General features: G+C 29.8%; 1 protein-coding gene across 6 annotated transcripts in view; it reads left to right on the forward strand.

The window, feature by feature from the left end:
• Positions 1 to 15,336, forward strand: part of LOC116768754 (CUGBP Elav-like family member 2) — a 202,225-nt gene that overhangs the window by 93,724 nt on the left and 93,165 nt on the right. The window contains exon 2 of one of the 6 annotated variants that reach the window (XM_061524740.1): positions 5,381 to 5,429. The exons of the other annotated variants lie outside the window; for them this stretch is intronic. The gene's annotated coding sequence lies outside the window, so the exon portion shown is untranslated. The remainder of the gene's footprint in view (positions 1 to 5,380; positions 5,430 to 15,336) is intronic. 6 annotated transcript variants of the gene reach the window in all.

The following is a 15,336-nucleotide window of genomic DNA, read 5'->3' on the forward strand; positions in this document are numbered from 1 at the left end:
ACGAGATATTATGTCTGGGATTATCTTTACGACTTGAAATCGTTTCAGCAATTCAAATTGCTATCTGATCCTTTAATGACTTCATTTAATATCATGTACCATCTTCAATATAAATTCCTATTTTATGTTTGAGAGTCAATATTAAATATCACATATTAATAAATATTTTTTGTTGAAAAGTAATAAACAAAAATGGACAAACTACATTGCCGTGATTCGCAAAATTAATCGCATAATCGCATCACGTACCGGTTTCCTTCCACAAGTTCCGGATTTATACGTTTTCCGGTAAAACTGGTATAATTATGTAATACCCTGGTGTCGATACTAACAACCTGGGGCTTGGACGCCGTAACATATAACAAGTTTTTCGACTCTAAGCGGTTAATCTAACTTTTCTACACAACCCAGTTGACATCGCTGTATTTGTTAGGGATGGGATAGCAATTTCTTATGTCGCCTTCTAGTATAAAGGTCGGTAAAGACCTTTACAGTTTTAAATATTTAATTTATTTGTGCACATATCTACACATAACTTTTAGGGATAAAATTATAGATGATCTTGATGTTTCCAAATATAAATTCCTAAAGGTTTTTCAACTATGTAAAGGAAATGATAAATATATTGTTAAATCATTACGCCAATGCGATACTGAATACAAATTCCGTATATATTTACTGAACACAAACACATTGAAGTGGTGCTCCGAACGAGTGTGTGTTCTTACCCTTTTTTTGCATTTCCATGCACGATGTGACGAAAGGCACTCGAATCGGTAAACAAATGCCTATTCTTTATTTTTGAGTATTCAGTCATTATATTTTTCTATTGGATTTATTTAATTACAAAATATACGATTTAAAATACTTCATTTAGCATAAAATATTTCTGACCATATATTTTGAAAAGTGATAGTTATTAACTTTAATAACTATAAATTTCCCCCTTTGCTTAATGATGTCTTAATTTATAAATAAATACTTCTATATTTTTAATATTGGAGAATAGGGTATATATATCTAAGAGTATGGCGAGTATTCATGTAAATAAAACTAAGATATAGGAAATACTACGCGTTTTTTATTACTTTAAAACTATATTCTCCCGACGTTTCGGTTACTTGGAACAACGGATAGGAAATTAAGAAATCATTGGTGGTAGATAACCAATAACATATAAAATTTTTGGGAAAATTGAATTATTGACAACAGACAAACACTTATTTGTGACACATTTCATACTTCGTATTTTTCATAATTAAATTATGTTATATATATGTATGAATAGTCTCCACGTCATTAATACAATCTCTCTATAATTTTACGCTTCACCAACCATTTATATATTTTAATATGACAGTCCCCTTTCTAGGCCGTTTCTTTTCCTTTGTGTCTCCCCACGCGATTGGCTCGTGGCAAGAATTAATCTCTGCGAACAATAGCTTAAGTGGTCCTTTAGAGCGTGAACATTTCTATACTTATTTATAAGAATTGTCACTTTTGTGTAACAAATGCTAGCAACGATATAGCGTTGTGAAAAAAAAAACACGAAACAATTTTTTTTTTGACAAAAATTCCCACCAATGTACGGAAGAATGTCTTACATATAAACATTTTTTACCGAGACACGTATGCAAGTTACATAATATATTGTTTACCTTCAATTTATTTTATCGAAATAGATTAGTCCTTTAAGATTACGGAATTTTTTTTTTCACTTGTCGATGTCATTCGTATTGCGAAGTATTTAATAAACGTTTGAATATAAAAAGGCTTGTTTTAAAATCTACTTTCAATCAATAATATGATTATAAAAAAAGAAATTAATACTATTGTATTGAATCGATTATTTCCAAACAGAAAATTATTTCAATATTACCTCAGGTATGTATATATTTATAATTTAAAATTAAAGTTTTTTTTTTAATATCTGAAAGCCACACATGCTACACGTTTAATTTAAAAATACTATTATGAATATTCACAAATTACATTTTAAAAAATGGGCTATAATATTTTTAAGCAAAATAGAAAAGCTTTTTGTATCATTGAATTTTTATACTAAATCGACAAAAGCGGTAAAATGGAAGCGTCTCTTATAGACACTAGTTTTACAGCTAAGCTAACTGAATAAATAAACTATTATTAGACAAAAATAAAAAGAAACATTTATATCTTTTTTACTACAGCATTTTGTATATCAAATATATTTATAAAATAACAACAGGATGTGGCTATGCTTATGCTTGTTGGAAATTTGGTTTATGTGAAGATTTTATCTTGGTCAATAAGTAGTGCGTTAATCGGAGGCAAAAAGTTTGTATTATAAAACTTTTCGCTTATTCTATTTAAATGATGCGATAATCCAATTTATGTCATTTGATTGTTAAAAATATGAAGGTCAGGACTAAAGAGCACTCGTAATATTATCCGACCTATATATCCAACAATGAACATAAGTTCTCTCTTTATATCTCTACCCCAATATTTACTTTCCTCGGTCTTATTGAAACTTATGTGAATTCAGCGGATGAGAATAACTGTCTCAACTTTAGTACAGCGCAAATGAATGGACAGTTGGATGAAAGCACAATATTCTATTTGGAATACAATCAAATAATATTATAAATAAGCATATATTGATATATGTTTTTCAATTCGTATTTCAATTGATTGTCATCAAATATTTTTTGTCGTAAAAAAAATATCTTGAGAAAAACCGTAAGTAAATACTAGTGTATTGTAACAAAAATAAATGATTTTTTTTTGAAATATTGAAATTGTTATAAAACGTATCGGTTGCAGTTCACAAAACCAGTTTCAATATAAAAATTTTAGACGTGTATCAATAAAATATATGTACATTTATTTTGGTATCAAGCTACGCACACGTGATTCCATCGCAGGGTCGTTGTATCCATGGATATTGTATAATGTAACGCTATATATTGTTCTAGTAAACAAATATAACATTCATTTGTAAACTTACTTAATTTTGACATTAAGAATCAAGCAATATTAAATCAAAATACATTTTATCGTAAGGTCGACGCGCTACGCGGTTGCGGTTTTTGAGTACCATAGAAAGCCATCATTAAAATTATTGATACAAACTGCGAATCGTGAAGTTTGAAAAAACTCCTGTACGGAGCAGGTGTTTGTGAAATAATTTAATTATCTTTTAATGAACATGGTTTGAACCGACGTATTGTTGTTTTTCTTTGATTCCTTTTTTTATTCTGCTATTGACCCATTATTTTATGGTCAATAGTCCTAAATAGTTCTATTAGTCGTAAAAGAAAGCTAAGATTGGTTTTGCTATCAATTTCCATTCAATACAAAACAACCTTATATGTTCTATATCTATTAAACTAAAAAGAAAAAATAATTTTGTACATAGTTATATCTATTATTCCGTGAAAAAAAACCTTCTAAGAACGTAAAAAATAAATAGGTTAATATTGAAATCTCACTCGAACCAAGTCATTCAGTATAAAACCTGATTACACACATAATTCGCCCAGACAAAGACGAGGTCAAGACGTAGTATTTTGTAAATAAAAGAGTAAATTTAAGTAAAGCGAAAGTCAAGACAAAGTTAAAGGAGCAAGGCCGGGATTCGGGATAAACACATAAAGAGGCTTTTTATGGAGTCACGGGTCACGTGATGCTAACCCCGGATTCACTTTGCGGTTAGCTCTGTTATGTTATTTAGTTTTTATTTTCATTCGTGCCGTTTAATAAGAAATACATTTATTATATAATATACTTATTAATATTTTTTACCATAGTAATGGTTCAAACCGCCTTTAGATGTAGCAAATTTATATGATTTTTAATTAATAATAAATTTGCTAAAATTCTACGGATGCGACTATGAATATTTAAAATATATGCACCAATTTGTAGTTTTATACTAAAGTTGACAAAAGTTTCGAGATATTCTTTTCTCAAACTATTTATAAAGTCAAAATTTCAAGCTTATATTCCGTAAATAAAGCAACGTTATGGGCTAAGTTTATCGTGTATCGTGTTTTAAGCCAAATTTTATTTCATATATACAAAACAAAAGAAATTTCTATTTATAGTAGTTTCTTTCATACCATCTATAGCAACTTAGACTTTATTTGTGCACTGTTTAATATCGTTTACAATATTCTCTATAATATATTGGTTCAATGCAAACAGAGATCATGGTAGTATAGTGACGAAGTTTTGATCAAACAAAGAAACTACTATTAAGCTGAGTACACCCTCGCTAATCCGGTCTGGTTGTAAGTTGTAGCGAAAGTTGAAACCTCCGCCCTCTTGATATTAAACCGGTTTAAACTGGCTTTATTATATTAGCGCGTTGACGCTCTACTCGCGGATTTAGCGGTTTAATTACGGACCGAGGTGAATATACAGCGTGTTAGGATTTTGGATTTTGTTTAATTACACGTATTTTATGTCTGGTATCAGCTTTCAGATTTATTTATATATTTATCTTCATGCCATTAACGGTATCGTTAATTCACAACGGATGGCGCTTGGTCGAACGAATGAATGAAGGAATATATTATTCTTATTTACATGCATGTTGGAGATGTTTTTACATAACTTTCAATAGATACTATGTTTTTTTTTATATTTTATCTGATAGAAGATATATTCAGCTAGTTTTGCACGTACATAATCTTCATGATGAGTTTATAGCACAGAACACTCCAATTATTGATTGCAACTGTTTATAAGCCCGTGTAACTTATTGTACCTTAATAATTAATACGGTTTCAATTGTCTCGGAGAATAGTATATTGTTGACGTCGTAAGTATAATTAAAAGAAACATTGTTGATGACAAAGAACATGTTGGAAGCGTGTAGGAAATTTAAAAATAAATAACAATTACTTTGTATGATGCATGTGTTTGGCTTTGGTTACGCTATTGAATTAGTAAAATAATAGTCAGTGTAAAAATAGCCGGCTACGTTCTTTTCACCGATACGGGAAGTTTGGTGATGAATACTTAATTTTATACAGCCTTGTGCGCTGAAGAAAAACATTACTTATATAAAGAGATATCAATTTCTAATTAATGTTATTGAGTTAGTTTAAGTAGAGTTAAAGATATTAAAAAAAAATATATAATAATAAAAAAAATCGTGTTCTGACTGATATTAACTTTACCGTAGTGATTGTATGATAGCTTTTGAAGATAATAAAGATATCGTGTTCGGTTCTTGGTTGTTCACCAATGACTGATAAATATTTAATGACATAAAATAACTTTCCACGTAGGTAAACCCAGCTGGGGTTATGTCAGGAGAGCACTTAGTTTTCTGTCAGATAAAAAAAATTAGATATTGTACAATATACTAATCGTATGTTTTTTGTTTCAGGTACCGAGAGCAAATAAACAGACACTTTACAAATTAAAACACTCGTGAAGTATGCACGTACCCCGAGCAATATATTTAAATTCATAAAATAATTAGAGTTAAAAACGTTGATAAAACTTTTTTTTTCAATTAACAAACTAAGACAATAACCAAATCAACTTCGGTAACTTTACAATTCCTAGAAGCATATCACGTCAATGCCTATCTGAATAAACGAACACTTGGCAACCATCTGCTGTATCTTCGCCGAATTTAACAAGAGTGTACTTACTTTAACGAAATGTTTTTAAACGATTACATAATACAAGAGAGTGGAAACAAAAACAGAGTTTTCGCCTATCTCTTATATTATCTCGTTTGAGCGAATGGCCTCTAATGTAGACCATTACGGGAACTAATGTAAATGTGTTTACTCGTCGTTTATTGTGCCGGTCGTTTTGTATGGACGTTTGTACTTTTAGCGGTCAACGTAATACAGTAACGACGGATGTACACGCGATGGACGGAAAAAATATGATACATTTATTAATGTTACTTCCATAATAAAATGTTTCTATTTAATAGGAATCATTTTTATATATATATATATTTTTCTATATTAAGAACAAAAAACTATTTATAGTCGTAGACATCTGTTGAAAAAAAGTTATATTTATTTGTTTCAAAACTTAATGTATCGTTAATAATAATAATAATGTCTTTTAATTACTGCCTTTAGATATTTTACTGATAAACTTTGGTGACTGTGCTGAGGAATTGTATGATATAATTCCATTCTCCCTTTTTTACGTATGGTGAATTCCGCTGATAAATTCCGCTTCAACCTTTCGATGTAGATCCCCCCGTATACTGAAGAAGGTTCCACCTTATTTGAAGCGCAGTTTGAGCAACATATTATATAAAATTTAGAGGTTTCAAGATAATAATTAATAGGCTTTTAATGCTACAATGTCTTTGCCATCTAAGTATCCATCTTTACTTATCAATGATAGCCAAGAACTATTAAACTTTTAATTATCACTATTTTAATAACAATTAAACACATATATAAATTAACATCCTTGTTAATTTATATATTTTCGTGAAAGTTGCAATAAGGCCTTTTTTTAATGTATTTTCTATAGAATACCATTCTCAAGAATCCTATTCCATTATTTACATGAAAAACAGAAAAGATATATATTTATTGCTCTTTGAAAACAAGCGCACTTACTAACATGTTTAAATTATGATGCTATCCTCGTACAGTCGCCGCAAACGACATTGTAGATCCTTTGTCTTAAAGGTAAACACGGCTTAGTTGTTTATCCGAGTTTAGGACCAAGTTTTGGAAAAAGGTGACAAGTGGGATTCATAATTTAGGGCCTCGTATTGAATTCGTGGAACGTTTTCATCAATGATATTTTTTATATTACTCTTAAAATAGTCTTTATTTTTAATCGAATTAATTTTTTTCTGTATATATAATACATATTACTTTTTTTTCTGTAATATAAAATATAAAATAGCAAATTTATAAAATAGCAAATCATATTTAAAACAACATGTAGTTATCATTGTCTAACTCACTACATTTTATTTTCACATCCATTTCTTCTTACGTAACTCCAGCTCTTAAATTTGACGGTAGCACTTCGCAACTTCAGAGATGAGAGGCAATGGAAAGTTTCCATTTTGCCTGTCAAATTATACCCCCTCGTGTTGAGGAGCCTACCGCGAAACAAACTAAGATTGATTCGCGAACATTCATTGCTCTTATTACAACTTAAATCTGTACGAGTCATGATTCATAAAGATTTATTTTAAACAGGTCTATAACTATGTACTTATTATATTTAGTTGATATTTAATTTGATAATCTTTTATTTTTTTATGCTTAGATGCAATCTATAAAGTTGTAAGAATTTAAATAAAAATATATAGCGTCTATTTCAGATATTATGAACAAGTAATAGAAAATTGCATTTCGGAATAAAGTAGCTATTGCTAAAGGATCATTCTTCGACCAATGGAACAGACATTTTTTATATACGTATAGGAAATCAAATAGTTCTTATCCCTAAGCGAAGATGCGTCACACGTAGGACCCTCCCATAAATTGTGAGACTCCTGTCGTTCACAGTAATAAATCTAACCATTCACTAATACACCGCATTCAAATGTAGCGAAAATCGGAGAAATTCCGTATGCCATTTAGCGTCCCAAACGTTCAGATTGTTTGCGTCAGAAAAATTACATAGAAAATCTTTGATTTCTATATTGTATAACATCTACCCGATTTATACACGAATTATTAATATATTATTAAGTTTTATTTTCATTGTCCTAACTGTTTTTTCATTCGTTTCAACATATTAATAGACCACTAATTTATAATAGTGTCGTGTGTGATGAAGGTCCAATCCAAAAATAGTCTAATGTACTAGTCTAAAACCTCAGTACTGGTTGTTTCTTAGAAATATAAACATATTTTTAAAAAATAAAGCATGTTTATTTGTATAACAAAAGTCGTATAACTTTACTTGGAGGAACAACAAAAAAATTGTCATTGTCTTTGCAAGAATTAGCTTCCGACGCTACCATTTTTTTGGATGAAAATATACTTTCATATTTTCTTAAAACTACTCGACTATTGTTTTAATTTAACTTAAAACATCTGCGACAGGTGCTTTCAAGAAAAACTTGATCAAGATGTTACGTCGTTTACTTTTAATATAATGAATATTCCATCTTGCTTCAGTCGACTTCTGACTAAGATAAGTTATTTCTATGCGAATTTTAGTTGTACACTAGCATCTTTAATTAAACTATGCACATAGAAGATAAATAAAAAGAAACAGTGATGGTTTTAACAATAAATTACAAAGTTTTTTTTGTAACCTTGAGGATTGCAAAAAGTCTTTATTTTAAAAAATTCGATAAAATTAGAAATCTGCATATATTTATATTTTAATTTAATACAGTTTCTCGAATTGAAATAAGTGAAACTTAGATCTGCCTCTTGTGAAAAGAAAAGAAATTGTATTCTTCACTTAATGGAATATTCAGGTGAATTGTGCCAGCGGCCCATACATTACTCTCCAGCGTGCGATTTACATCGCCACTCTGTTACACTTGAAAATAGGCTTCTTGATAACAATGTCTACTTTAGACTTCATCAATTTTTAGTTCTGAAACTATATGTAAATTATTTATCAGCTTAAAACTTTAAAAAATGTACATTTTTTCCACTTTGCATAAAATTTATGGCATGAATGGCCTCGTCGAATCTAATTATCAATCAATCTACATTTCATTGTGCAATCTCTGATAATATGCTAGTAAATCTAACGCCAAATTTAAAACGGTATTGTAAAATAGTTCTATCTAAAACTAGTTTTAAGCAAAAAGGGTATTCACCCTTGTCCTATATTCAGGTACCGTCAACAATTCCACTCTGTGAATAATATGCGCTGCTGTAGCGGATTTAGCAACGTCACATCTACAAAGGAAAACGCGACGCAAGTTATGACCCTTGGGCTTTCTTTTGTTTGGGTAATACTGTCGTTTTTATTGCCCTTTTTTTCTTGAATTCATGTAAACTTTTTCGCCCCCGCGAGAGCGACCAGGTGTCACACACTTTTGGTTTATAGTTTGAAATTTTTTCTACAAGTATTTTTCGAGTATCGGCTTTTAGTTTCATCCATGAAACGTTCAAAACGAGGTTTCTATTTACATTAAACCAAAAAAAAGTAAAACTTTCATACGGCACGAAAATAAATATAGTTTTCATTCAGAGCTACCATTAGATTTTTATTTAAATAATGTTGAGGGTTAAACTGCTATAATTTTATAATATATTTCTTCCATAAAAAAAAAAACAATAATTGTCTGTAATTCTTGTTTCACATTCCATTTATTCGTTATAAATTCTTTTAATTGCATTTGTCCTCGCCGTTATGAACGCTATTAAATTTCACAATAAATAATAATATCTCGCACAATAGAACGGCCTATTCAATTATTCCCAACAAGTTGGCGGTCGGAAAAGCCTTCAGATTGAGCAAAATAAATTTCGTAAAGCCCGCCCGTACTAAACACCATAATTTACCGACATCGGACGTCGAACAATAGATGTAATATCTGTCTAAGAGATTTCAAACAATACATGATTATATGGTTAAAATATCTGTTTTAGGGTACATGTAAGATTGTTGAAAGGTAATTAGACTAGATTTTGAATGATTTGTTTAAAAACATGTATATACTTTTAATAGGAATTGGTTTAATTAAAATTATTACACGAATAACAAAATACTTTTTTAACGTATTAGTTTTTTTGTCTGAAAGGAATTTTTTTTTTTCAGAGTAATACCAAATATTTAAATAAAATGGATGATAATAAGAAATATTCCGAATGCAACTTTAATTAGGAAAAAATTTTTGTTGTAGTTGATAGTAAGTTTGATATAGTTTACAAAGGCTGCTTAATATAAAACCTGAAAGAAATTATGGTTAAAGTAACAAAAATAAGTGCAAAGATTTAGGAGGACGTCGCGTCTGCGCCTCAGTAACATAAATCTGCTCTGTACATTTCGGGCAAGGTTAGGCTACGCACACACTGCCAAAAAACTCATTAAAGCATTAAGAACGCTCCGGGCCTCTTCTGGAGTCACGTAACTAGGGCTGTCTCAGACGGTTCTCAATGAATTATTGTGACAGTGAAGATTGTGATTGTATATTTACAAGTTCAATTTTGTTTACGTTTCTTCAGTTCACAACCTTCAGCCACAGTAACGTTATAAACATTAATTCCTGACATGACATGATTTAAAACATTATTCATATTATTATACCGTGATAATCAAAAAAGCTGCATTGTTACACATTTGAATACAAAAGGGTAATGGTCCTATCACGCTAGATCGATATAACAATGGACGAAAATTTTACATTCAATTATTCACAATTACATGTCAAATAACAATTATTCAATTGACAACCCTACAAACAAAGGCCGAACGCCGATGTCTGTACAAATAAAGGATTCTATTAATAATGCTCGCTTATTGGCCCTCCTTTCGTTCCTTGGCACCTCAATGGGGACTTATAAGCTCACCGAATAATAATTTATAGAGCCATTACAATATTTACTATTTATTTATACCCCACAAACAGCTCATGATCCCGACTCGTCTTATTTATAAAGTATAATAGGGCACGTAAATTAATTTAAGATACCCCTTTGCATATTTCTTCCTTACAATTTTAATAAAAAAATTTCCTCCTTTTGTTGATGTTGTAACTTTTTTTTGTTATACTTATTTCGCAATTACAATTGGGTCATTATGAATATTTTTTATGACGATATTAAATAAAGGGTTAATCTTTTTATGATGGTATTAAAATATTGACCACCGGTTAGGAATTTCTGTCTTTAAAGCGTGCATACGATACACAACTCATCTTATTCTTTTACGGCATAAAGTAATCGCTGATGATGTCAATTTACATATTTATCACAACCTTTATTTTAATGAGAAAATTTATGAGTGGTTTTAAGAACCGTAATAAACTTCAGGAGTTCCTTCAAATAAAAAATTCTGTATACTTAAAACACTCAGGTTGTAGGTACGTCATTAAATAGTCGTTTTTTGGCAAAACTTGACCCATTAGGTATAATACTTTACGTGAATAAAACCAAACTTCCAGAACGGCCTCTTCGGAGTTTACGATAATCTATCGATTCGCCGAATTTTCCCCTTCATAAATATAAAGTTGAACGTGCTTCTTAAAAATTTTGTACTGTTAAAACCTTCAATCTCAGAATCCGTAAGTATTTATTATTTTAAAATGTTCACAGTCGATAACGTATATTGATATTTGGCTTTTATTAAGTGTCATAGCCCGTTTTTAATTTAAGAAATATTTTTCAGATTCTTTGCCTGTATTGTTCTGATAAAAGTTATATATAAATAAAATATTTTCTTAATATTATAAATAAATAATAAAATACTTTATTATAAATGCTAAATATTTTATACATTCGCAATCAATTTTAATTATGTATTAAATTGTATAAAATTTCGATCAACCGTTTTCTTTACACCCCAATGTCCAATAAGTTATAAAAAAAAATCCGATATAAAAGTTCCACTACTCGACTAAGAACTTAATGCAAAAAGACAATTCGATCCCAATAAAACAAAGGTTTGCCGAAATAGAAGTAACAAACTTTCTGAAGGAACAAACTTTAAATCTGACAGAATGAGTTGAAATGTTAGCCGTCAATTCAGTAAATTATATAAAAGTAATATAATAGAACTGTAGGCTCAATTTGCAGCGTATTACATTTTCCCAAGAGAGTTTAACTGTAAGACCATACATTTGTAGTGTAACATATCGCGCAATAAATCTTTATTACTAATAATTATTCCATAATAATAATGACTAACAAAAGGCAATTCGAACAGTTTTCTGTTTTACTTGTGAAATGTGATATTATATAATATATCCAACAATATGATTAAAGCACTCTAAATTATCGTAAAGAAATATTGATGCATAAATAAAATATAGTCCAAACCATATTCAACATTGCACGTAATCCAGAAATAAATTAAATCAGATAGCGGATCACAAGTTTATTTTAACGCAACACTTGGCACGTACAGACAAACAGACAAATGAAAATTAAACCGCATTCAAAATCAGCATGGTGACTTAATATTAATTATTCATTCGTAGATTTAATGACGCGACTGGCCTGTCGGCCGTACTAAAGAGAAATTTCGCCTTAGAATCATGAACGACACATTTGCGTATATTTAAATTATTTTCAAAAATATTTGTCTCTTGAAATACGATTTCCATGTCTACGTATGATTACTGTAAACTCTGACAATAGTTTAAAATAAAATAACATATCTGTACACTCTTAAAAGTTCAAAGTACTACTGATCTCGTTGTTTATTGGTATGTTTTTTTTTTCATTATTTAATCCAATAAATAGTACTGATTAGATAACGTTGCATATCGATTTGACTGACAAATTCACGCGTAATAATAAATTTTAGCCTTTGAAAATCTACTACAAAGCAATTAATAAGAATGTTAATGGAGAAACTACGGACTGAAAAGGAATTTCAGCCTGATCGTTTCTTTCTTTGTGCTAACAGTGAAATTACTAAAATAGTTCTCTATATGAGTAATAAAAATATTAGCGACATTAAATTTTAACCAGTAGGTACATAGTAAATTTAATTCAAAGATAATAGCACCACATTATTATTAAACCACAACAGAGTATTCAAATCGTTATTATTGAAATTTCACGTCAAACACAAAGTGGTTCTTAATAAAGTACGGTTCAGAATACGTCAGTTCTCACTAGACGGTAACCATCGGTGTTACATTACGCATGGGACGCAAATTATCCTCTATTGGGCTGACGTGACTCACCTAATTACCGTGATTCATTATAAGCGTCATACGCAAGGGTTGAAGCAAACACGAGTTAATAATTTGAAGGTGTTACGACCTAACTCATTGACCATTGTAAAATGACCTCACCAGTAAGCTTTCAGAATCAATTTTATTATTGCAATCGTATGCTAAATTATTTTTTTTTTTCATCAAATAAGTGGATCCCAATTAATTAAAAAACCTTTATTCCTGTATAATGTAATTGAATAATGTATCGTAAACGCTTTGAAAAGAATTTCAATAATAAAATTATTTCCGCATGCATGTAATTAGTTTTGATACAAAATAAATTCCAATTAATTTTGATTGTTTTGTGACGACATATTTTTTAAAACGCTAAGTTTACAACAGTAGAACTAAATTTTTATAATTGTCTATAAATTTATTAAAAAAAAATATTACCAATACAGAATGTGATTTCTGTTTTAATTGATATACGAAATAATATTTTAAACTATGCAATCAGGAATATTTCCTTTTTTTTGGTTACAAAAGAAAATCAATTTGTAAATGAAAAGTTATGATAGTGATTATAGCACTGAACTGTTTTGTGCTTACAAATACATAAACAAAACAACAGACAATTTAATATGACTTTAAAAATGGCGCCTATTATTTTTATTTTTCTTGTGCTGTATATACTAAAAGTAATTCAAGAAATACCCACGTGAAAAGGTTCAGATTATTTACATTATCTCATTCGATGGGCGAATTTTGCTAACAATGAACCGTAAGCATTCTGAAAAATATCTGATTAGCTTTTACGATTCGGGTTGAAACCTCCAGTCTCTATCAAGACCGCGAAATTTCATCTTCTTTGCTTGCATCATTAGGGGCGCGAGGGCGCAGAACGCTACTTAGGTAAGGGATGCCAATTCTCGATTACAGTATCTTTGGTTATTCACTTTAATTAAATTGGTTGTTGGTTTAATTATAGCGTTTAGTTAATGCTTTTGTTACATCCATATTTACATAAATATATTTAGGCCGACATATGTGCAGGCCGATATTTGGTTTACTTGAAAGATAATTTAACAAAATAGTAGATTTTTTAAATTACTTTTCGAGAAACATATATTGTCAAACTTATGACTACCATCACTAATATCAATTGAAGATGTATTTTCAAAACTTGCGGAATTATAACGAGAAAAATATAAAAAATAATAGGGTTCAGTTAGTTTTTGTAAGAAAGGCAGAGTTCTAAAGGACTTCACCCTATTTGGGACATCTCGGTTGTACAAGCCCATACAAATGCGGTCCGCCTACTACAACACGACTTCTCCAACCTCAATTTTTTTTTGGAAGTATTGTTTTAACCAAAACTGTTTTATTCTTAACTTACATTATAATTTTATATAAATTATTAATGCTAACATTTTATGCAAATATAAGTTGAATAAATGTATTTGAAATATAACATCAAAGCAATGTAATTTAATAAGAAAACGTGTTAAATATTTCAAAGACAACGAAGGTTTTATTTATTTTAATAAACGCTGCACATCCCTGGTCTGTAATATTAGAGCGCATTGTCGGGAGCCCGGTTAGTACTCATATTTCTTACATCATTAAGCAAACGCATGCCTTTATAAGTCAAAGCTTTAGGTATCTAAATACTCTTGACTGTTAAAAATAATAAAAATAACAAAGATTTTAATAATGCAGTATCGAAACCCAATTACCAGATAGAAATAGGTTCAAAAATGTTTCTTTAAATCAAATATTTAAATTCCTGATACGATTGATATCCTAATGTGCTGTTTGTTTTTATTTTAATATGACTCTGTACGGTCCATGTTATGCTACAGGTATGTCAATGTTTGAGAGCGATAGTAAATATCCCTTTGAGATCGTTATTGATTTCACTCAAATGGCTTCAAATTTGTGTGTCTCGTGTATATATTTTAATATCATTTTGGTGTATTTTTAATATAATTTTCTTGTATATACCTAGTTATGTTGTCGGTATTTTATATGTTTGTGACAGCTGTAAAAATTCTAGTTGTGTCTCAGGAAATTGAAAACCATTTTAAAGGTATTCCTGCTGAAAAGAAGCTCAGCATTTATGGACGTGATGCGGTTACAAACATACGGACAGACAGATTTACTCTTTATATTTATTTTATAATTCTATTTATATATACACTTACACATACAAGATACATTGTCCTCAAGTAAAGCTTTGTCTCAGATAACTCGCGCCTTTGTACAACATGAAAGAGAAATACGAATTTAAATCGCCTTTTATCCGCTCTAACTCAATACCTGTACTTTCTCTGCAATACCAAATGTCTATTGAAGGCTCATGTGTGTCCCAAAACAATATTTCTATATAAAATACTACCTTCTGGGAGCTCGCCTTCATGTTAGGAACCATAAGCGGAGAAGTTTTATATCTATTATTGTACAGATAGAATGGAAAAAAAATGTAATCCTTTCTTTCCTTTCATAATAATTGGGTTTTTCGTCTTTGTAAAGAAAAAACCTAG

Source organism: Danaus plexippus, chromosome 4 (assembly GCF_018135715.1).
Source record: "Danaus plexippus chromosome 4, MEX_DaPlex, whole genome shotgun sequence".
Classification (NCBI taxonomy): domain Eukaryota; kingdom Metazoa; phylum Arthropoda; class Insecta; order Lepidoptera; family Nymphalidae; genus Danaus; species Danaus plexippus.